Genomic DNA, 8,526 nt, shown 5'->3' with positions numbered 1-8,526 from the left:
AGAAGGAAAAAAAAATATTGTTATTTCTTTCAAAGTGATTGCATTTTTCAAGACGACATTCCGCCTTTTGATTTACAAATTAACCAGCCTGCACAACAAACACAGGTAGCGAAAATGTAAAAATTAAATATTTGGTTATGGTTTATGTTTGTTTGTGCGTAAATTGCAACCGTTTATTCTTTTTTTTCTCTTTCTCCTCAATGTTCTCTTTTATGAATTCAGATATGAGTCAAAGGAACCGTTCCGTTTACCCCCGCCGCGGACGCAGCGCTGCTCTGGTAGTGCTGGGAATGGAGCACGTGCAGTCTGCCCTGAACGGACGAGTCCCCCGCCGCCTCTCCTCCTCCTCCTCCGGCGGCGGGCAGATACATGCTGATCATGTCCCTCAGGTCCCCGGCGCCGGGGCACGGGGCCGGCGCGCGCGTCGACGACGACACGGAGGACACGACGGGGGGGCCGGGGCTGACGTTGGGCTCCGATTTCACCAGAGACCCCAGAGTCCCTCCGCCGAGCACCCCCGGCGGACAGCACCGGCGACACGGACACCCCGGTGGGGGAGCCCTGGTGGTGCGCCGGGTGCTGGTAGCCGGTGAGTCCGCCGTACACCGGCGGAGAGGCGCTCATGTAGCTCTGCGAGTTCGAGATGGGGCTGTACTGGAGCGCGCTCATGTCGTAGCGGTGCATGGCAGGCTGATGCGGGTTCTGGTGGTGGTGGTGGTGCGGGTGGTGCGCGTGGTGAGGGTGCACGGTGCCCTGCTGCTGCTGTGTGTACGCGAGCTGCGCCTCCTGCATCATGGCGTGAGCCGCCGCGGCGGCGGCCGCCACCTGGCCCGAGTACGCCCCGTTGGCCCAGCCGTTCATGTGGCTGGCGTAGCCGGTCGCCGCCTGGTGGTGGTGGTGGGGGTGGTGGTGCCCGACCGGGCTCTCCACCCGCTGCATCCCGATCCCCCCGAGCCCCCCGACGCCCATCGTCGAGCCGAGCAGCCCGCCGGCCAGCGAGTACTTGTCCTTCTTCAGCAGAGTCTTGGTCTTCCTCCGCGGGCGGTACTTGTAATCCGGGTGCTCCTTCATGTGCATGGCGCGCAGCCGCTTGGCCTCGTCGATGAAGGGCCTCTTCTCCGCCTCGGACATCACCTTCCACTCGGCGCCCAGGCGCTTGCTGATCTCAGAGTTGTGCATCTTGGGGTTCTCCTGGGCCATCTTGCGCCGCTGGCCGCGCGACCACACCATGAACGCGTTCATGGGTCTCTTGACGCGCTCCTGGTGCGCAACTTTCCCCCCGACGCCGGCGGTGGTGCCGCCGTTCGGCCCGCCACCTCCTCCTCCTCCCCCCGGGTTGGAGGGGTTGGTTTGGGGCACCACGGGGGAGTGCAAGTCCGTCTCCATCATAATGCTATACATTCACCCGGCTTGGTATATGGGACGACAACACCTCTGAAATCAAGCGGGCGCAAACATTCAGACCGGCGGGGTTGAAACAGCGCACGTACCGTACGGCGAAACGATCCACGGATGGCACGGAGAGAGAGAGAGAGAGAGAGAGGGAGGGAGAGCGAGAGAGAGGGGGGGGGGGTGAGAGAGAGATGGGGAGAGAGAGAGAGAGAGGCTCCAATTCTCATAAAAGATGATAAACTTGGATAACCCTATAATAACTTTCCCCCTTTTGACAAAATTAGTTGAGATCCGTTCCCTTCCGATGCTCTTTTGGAAACTCTCATCCACGCACGTTGTTGTGTCGTTGAGCTGTGTTGTGTAGCCTATACCCACCGATAGCATGCGGTGAGTGAGTGTACACTATAGTGGCTAAAGTTAACGGAGCATGCCCGCCGGGGCCACGCGCTTTGACAGCCGCTAAATGAGCTCCCGAAGCGGCCAATGGAGGAGCTGCGAGACGAGACGTGATTTGCATGCACAGGGAAAGAAAGGGCTCTTCGGTTTGGTGACGTCGGAACGGATCGAGAGAGACCTAAAATACTCCCCCCCTCTCTCTCTCTCTCTCACACACACACACACACACACACACACACACACACACACACACACACACACACACACACACACACACACACACACACACACACCAATGCGTGTGTGTGTGTGTGTGTGTGTGTGTGTGTGTGTGTGTGTGTGTGTGTGTGTGTGTGTGTGTGTGTGTGTGTGTGTGTGTGTGTGTGTGTGTGTGAATACATGAAACTCACTGCAATGCAACTTTGATTTTCACCAATTCCCTATTCATGTTTTGTGTCATATCGAGAAAGCCAACCATATTTTACTGTGATCTCACTTTAAGTGTAGCCTTATAGCCTATATCCTTCAAATCTTTTGGTGAAGAAATAGCCTATATATAAAGGCCTTAATAGGATGTAGCCTACAAGTATTGCATAAAACAATTTATTTATCTTTATTCTTTGTTATTTTACAGATCCATAACCTTTAATTGCACCTTAAATCAGATGGGTGACTGTATAATGACTTATGCACTTATAGGCCTATACCTATATAGCAATATATTTCAGTCTCTCTCTCTCTCTCTCTCTCTCTCTCTCTCTCTCTCATTATATAATATGGACAACCACATGAAGCCAAAACAAATAAAAACACAGTCTAGAATTGAGCTTGTTTGTATATACAGAAGAACATGAACCACCCAAATAATAAAATCTGTTCCGTTTTTCACGCTCGTTTCCTTTTGGTTTTTCCGTCGAACTCAACAACCCGCGACATGCGCAGCCTTTCAGTTTGACCCATATTTGGCGGAGTAACGAGTTCTTTCAGTCGTCTTCCTATTCAGAGCCACAGGTGTTTTCCTGTTGTGTCCGTTGCTAGGAGACAGGTGACTGACGGAAAGAGCACGTGCCATCTAAAGCCCCCCTTTTGTCCGCGAGCACAAGCCGGAGAGCGAACGAGCACGGCAACAAGAGAGAGAGGGAGGGAGGGAGGGGGCGGGGGGGGGGGGGGGGGGGTGATGCTGTCAGAGTATTGCAATGAATTAAAATAGTCTATAATATTTAATATATATAGGCCTTTATGTATATACAGTATATGATAATAATAATAATATTAAATAATAAATTATTATTATTTATTTTTATTATTATTTTTTTGTATTAATAATACAAAAAAAATCCGTCACAAAACAAGAACAAATGGTGTTAAATGTTGTAAACTTCTCTTAATTTATACTGTGACCAACCGATTTTCAGCTTACAAGTTCTGAGCATCATCTATTTTCCGTCGTGGCTTAAATGCAGAATAAATAATGGACCGTCACCTTGACATGAAAAGGGTTGAAAACCACAGACTTAAGGCATATAGACGAAATCAGTGTTTTGTTTGTTTTTGTCAGCAGAAACCTCTACCCCTCAAATCACCTCCCATAAGTCTATAAGTCCCCAAACAGGAGAGAGAGAGAGACAGAGAGAGAGAGCGAGAGAGAGAGGGAGCAGCCAGCACCTGACAGAAGTCATTCGGTAGCGGTCCTTTTGAACGAGTTTAAGAGACACTCCAGCAGCACGTGAAGCCAGGAGGAGAGAGGAATACTTCACCAAGAGCAGATGATTCAATTATATCTCAAAATTAACCATGCATTGGGGCGCCCGCTGGCCTAGTGGTCCAGGCGCATGCCACATATAGGCTCTGGCCTGACGGCGTGTCGCGTGTTCGTGTCCCGTTCAATCATGACGACCTTTCATGACGACTTTTAAAAATAAAATAAATTACCATACATATATGTTACAGTATACAGACAGGCAGACAGACACTGTCGACCTATCTGCTATTTCTTTTTTTACTGAATGTTCACCCCAGAATAGGGACACCCTGGTTCAATCCAGCCTATTTACAAAGCACTCAATTAGCAGATCCTTTTTTGAGTGGTAAAATGTCAAACTAGTGGCATTATATTATACAGTGGATGGTATGCGCATGCATAAAGTGAATAGCAAATCGAGTGGCAAAGTGAGTGGTAAAGTGAGTTTAACGTTGTTTAATGTCGTTTAATCTAATCGGATAGGACTTTTCTGTTTGGATGTATGGGCTGTCAAGGCCAAAAAGTAGTTTTTTGCCACTCAGTAGGCGTTCCCGCATATGATGATGATGTCACACACATACTCTATTACTGTTCTTCAATAATGGCTCGTATATGAGCTGAAGGCTATTTCGTCATTTAACTCAAACGGCATCTATACCTGAGTAGATTATAGCAACCGATGAACCCCAAAATATACACGATGGATACGTGAAAGACTGCAGTTAAGAATGCTTTAAATAGGCTGTACAATATATAGGCCTAAGCATCAATATATTTTTCCCTCCAGTGTCACACAGGCAACATGCTATAGCTAGTACTACTGGTCTAATGAAGTGGAAATCTGTATCATCCCTTTCCTTTAAATACACACACACACTCTGTGAGGTAGACCGAACACACACACACACACACACACACACACACACACACACACACACACACACACACACACACACACACACACACACACACACACACACACACACACACACACACACACACACACACACACACACACACACGCCTAATAAAATCAAAGGAATATTTCTGCAGTGGAGGTTGAGCTAGTGGGTTTGTTTAAAGCTCTCTGTCACAGCAAACTGTCAGCTCCACTGGGACTCAATGCCTCGACGGTGCACCCCACGCACGCACGCACGCACGCACGCACGCACGCACGCACGCACGCACGCACGCACGTTTTACTTAAGTAAAAGTATAAATAGCCTACTGCAATGTAGAACTACTCCGTTGCAAGTAAAAGTCCGGAATTCAAAATACAAAAGTATGGGCATACATATGTAGGCCTACTTACAGTACCAAAAGTAAAAGTACCAATTATGCAGAATGTCCCATTTCAAGATTTCAAAATGCATAAAAAGCTTTTGAAAAAAGCAGATCTAAGCTCACAATGCGTTGTGAGCTTGTAGATGGGCTATTTTCAAATGCATGGCCAAAATGTATATAGGGCTGAAGTGGTAAATGTTGTAACAATATTCAAAATACCTGGAGACGTATACTAATGCTAATGTGTTTTGTGTGTGTGTGACTGTGTGTGTGTGTGTGTGTGTGTGTGTGTGTGTGTGTGTGTGCTGTTATCCAGACAGCCAGGGCCATTTCTTCATTTACACCTGCTCCACAAAGCTGCAATGCCTGACAATGTACGGCACTAGTGCTTTCACAGGAGACCAAACTGCCCCCCTCACACACACGCACGCACAGTCGCACACGCACACGCACGCACACGCACGTTTCACTGGATGCAAAGAAAAAACTTTACGTGAACGGAAATTCCTGATTTGATCCAGCAAGCCCCCCAGCTTCATTTCTTTAGAAGCCTCTCTCTCTCACAGAGTACTTTAATAATTAGCAGCTGCATCACTAGTCGTTACTTTGGGCAGTAATGGTTTGACACAAAGTGAATAAAGATGAACTTAAAATCTATCTAATTGTATTATGCATGTGCTTTTTATCCACAGTGCTTTACAAAGAACATTACATTCACCCATTCACACCTACTATAGTTCCACAGTAGCCAGACAATTAGATCTTTTTGTAATGCCATTTTTGTTTTTGCCACAGACGAAAAACAGTGTAAGTCCACACTATTGATCCATAATGTATAAATGATAGATAAGGGGTCAGGACAACAAGGCCTTTTCGTGGAGGGGTCAGAATGAAATTTGGACTGTGGTACTAATGAAATCCTGGGCTCTACACTCCCTCTGCCAACCTGGGGAGAGCAACGGACTGACCTCATACTTCCTTCACTGCAAGAGGAGTCCAAGGCAGCGTGTCTGTCTACGCACATCTGCATTTGTACGTTTCTGTGTGGAACCCTGTATAGGGACTATACTGTGCTTGTGGATGGGGATTCAAGGCCTGCCCAGTGCATTATAGAGAGAATACAGGTGAGAAAGTGGAGGGAGGGATAGACAGCTAGAGATAAGAGATTGAGGGAAGGCATATCTGGACGGTGAGGCATTCCATTCAGTTTGACTCGGTTCAACAGATAAATATTGTGAAGCGAGATAAATATTGCGAGCTTGTACACCTGCGCTATTATCACAATCTTTATTATATTATTTGACAATTTAGCAGATGTTTGACCAGTTTTTTTAATATAGTTTGTTGATTACCTTTGCATCGTAGAGCGCCGAAGTCCTGACGTCACTCGCTCGCCCCCTGGTCTTGCCTGGTTCACGGAAGTAATTTTTCTATGGAGAATAACATTGGCTCATCTTAAAATCGTTTCATATAAGCGTTGTGGTCCAAAAATAAACAAGCTGTCTTTGCGTTATTGTCAGGGAGGTGTCTCTGTATCGTTTGTGACAGTCAGTCACTCATATATGATACTGTCTGTTTCTAGTGAAAATGTAACTAATTCAGTAGCAGTAACAATAGCATTTTCTCTCAGTCAGTTGATTCTTCATATCCATATGAGTGAAGCGGCCTGGATGACATGTTTATTTTTCAAACACAATTCTTATATGAGGCGATCTAAAATCCCCCTATGGGGATTACAATGCAAATAAAAAGTACCTGAACCAGTGGATTTGCGCCCTCTACCGATATTGATGTCAGACTTCGGTGCTCTATTACCATGCATAGAAATGGTCTTTTTATTTGATTTATTGGCTTATAAGCCCTCGCATTCAACTTCAAACTCAACGCACTTGTATGATGCTATGCGCTCACACGGGCAGATGCAAAAGATACAAAGATGCAAAGCTACACAGCGTGTTTGTCGCTTTGCATCTTTGTAGCTGAAGATGAAACCAGCTCATCTTTTTTTTGTAGCTTTGTATCTTTTGCAGCAGCTACAAACGTTGCATGTATCTTTGTATTCGTGTCGCTGGCTTCCATTGAAAATTAATGGTAGACTGTATCTTGCACCTGCCCGTGTGAACGCAGCTTGAGAGATGAGGAGGAGGAGCAGCAAGAGAGAAGATGAGCAAGGGAAACTGAAAAGCACCTTGCAAGTAGTCAATAGCTTGGGGGCTTTTGATAAAAAAAACAACAACTTAAAAAATGTCTAACTATTCCATTGTCTGTCACTGGCCATTGATGAAAAGGGCTAGGGCAAAGTTACACTATAGAGCATCGCAGTCCCGCCCCCTTTCATGACGACGCCAGGCCCAGGAAATAGTTCCCAATGCATTTTTCCCATAGACATTTCGAAAGATATTTATTTAAAGACCTTTTAAGCGTCGTACAAAGCCAACTCTTGTCGTGATAAATCATGACAACAAACACGATATTTTGGACCAAACAAATAATTACAAGGAAGAAAAACAACAAAAAAAGTGTTGTAACCTGCCGTTTTTTTATACTTTCTAATTCTTTGTTTGGCCCAAAACATTGTGTTTATTGTCATGATTTGTCATGACAAGAGTTGGCTTTGTCCGCGGCGTAAACGTCTTTAAATAAATACTTTCCAAAAAGTCTATGAGGAAAATGAACAGGGATTTCTTTTCCGGGTCCCTCGAGGGGGCGGGACTGCGACACTCTATAGAAGCTCCACTTAGAAGAAATTCATACCTTGTCTGTGTCGCTCACACGAGCATATAGCAGACACATATATAAAAAGAACAATAGGGTTCAACTTCATCCTGAGAGGAGCATGAAGGTGCAGGTCAATCCAACCAGCAATGTTCGAGACATTGACATTACATTGTTGGTAGTGAGGGTAAGAATCATGATGTTGTAACTTGTAACGAGGAAACGTCAAGGGATTAGAGGAAAGAGAAGAGCGCAGAGGCAGGGAGACAGAGAGGAGAGAGAGAATGCTGGGGGAGTGGGGAGTGTGTGTGTGGGGGACTGACCCCAGCGACAATGGATTAACGGACTATGAAAAGGATTACGAGCAATGATAGCCCCTCTGAGATTCAAACATCACGCTTGCCCAACGCACAGACATGCACACTCATGCACGAGTAGATCAAGAAACTCATCATTACAGCTTGTCTGAACAATGTAAACACCCCCCCCCCCCCCCCCCCCCCCCGCCCCCCCACCCCCGTCCCAAACGCACATACAGGCACACTCACACAACACGCACACGCACACACACACACACACACACACACACACACACACACACACACACACACACACACACACACACACACACACACACACGGGTGCATGCATTGGTCTGACAAAGTACTAACAGTTCCACAGTCATGAGTCCGACACCATACCCAAAACCCAACGCTAAACCAAACCTCACAGGAAGCCACGGGTTAGTTTTAACCGGCCGCGCATGTCGGGAGTGACGCTGTTGTCGGACTAATGCCTGTCGGACACTTTAGTGTGCCCCCCGCCCCACACACACACACACACACAACACACACACACACACACACGCAACACACACACACACACACACACACACACACACACACACACACACACACACACACACACACACACACACACACACACACACACACACACACACACACACACACACACACACACACACACACACACACACA

At 46.8% G+C, this 8,526-nt stretch overlaps 1 pseudogene across 1 annotated transcript; it reads right to left on the bottom strand.

The window, feature by feature from the left end:
* Positions 1-218: 218 nt before the first annotated feature.
* On the bottom strand, positions 219-1,401 carry LOC306917685 (transcription factor Sox-1a-like; annotated as a pseudogene). The gene has a single exon. The product of its transcript is annotated as a transcription factor Sox-1a-like (transcript).
* Between the last annotated feature and the right edge of the window lie 7,125 nt (positions 1,402-8,526).

The sequence above is a fragment of the Electrona antarctica genome (assembly GCF_951216825.1).
Source record: "Electrona antarctica genome assembly, chromosome: 24".
Lineage (NCBI taxonomy): Eukaryota > Metazoa > Chordata > Actinopteri > Myctophiformes > Myctophidae > Electrona > Electrona antarctica.
The sequence above is the reverse complement of the archived record's forward strand: the minus strand, read 5'-3'. Positions and strand labels throughout refer to the sequence as shown.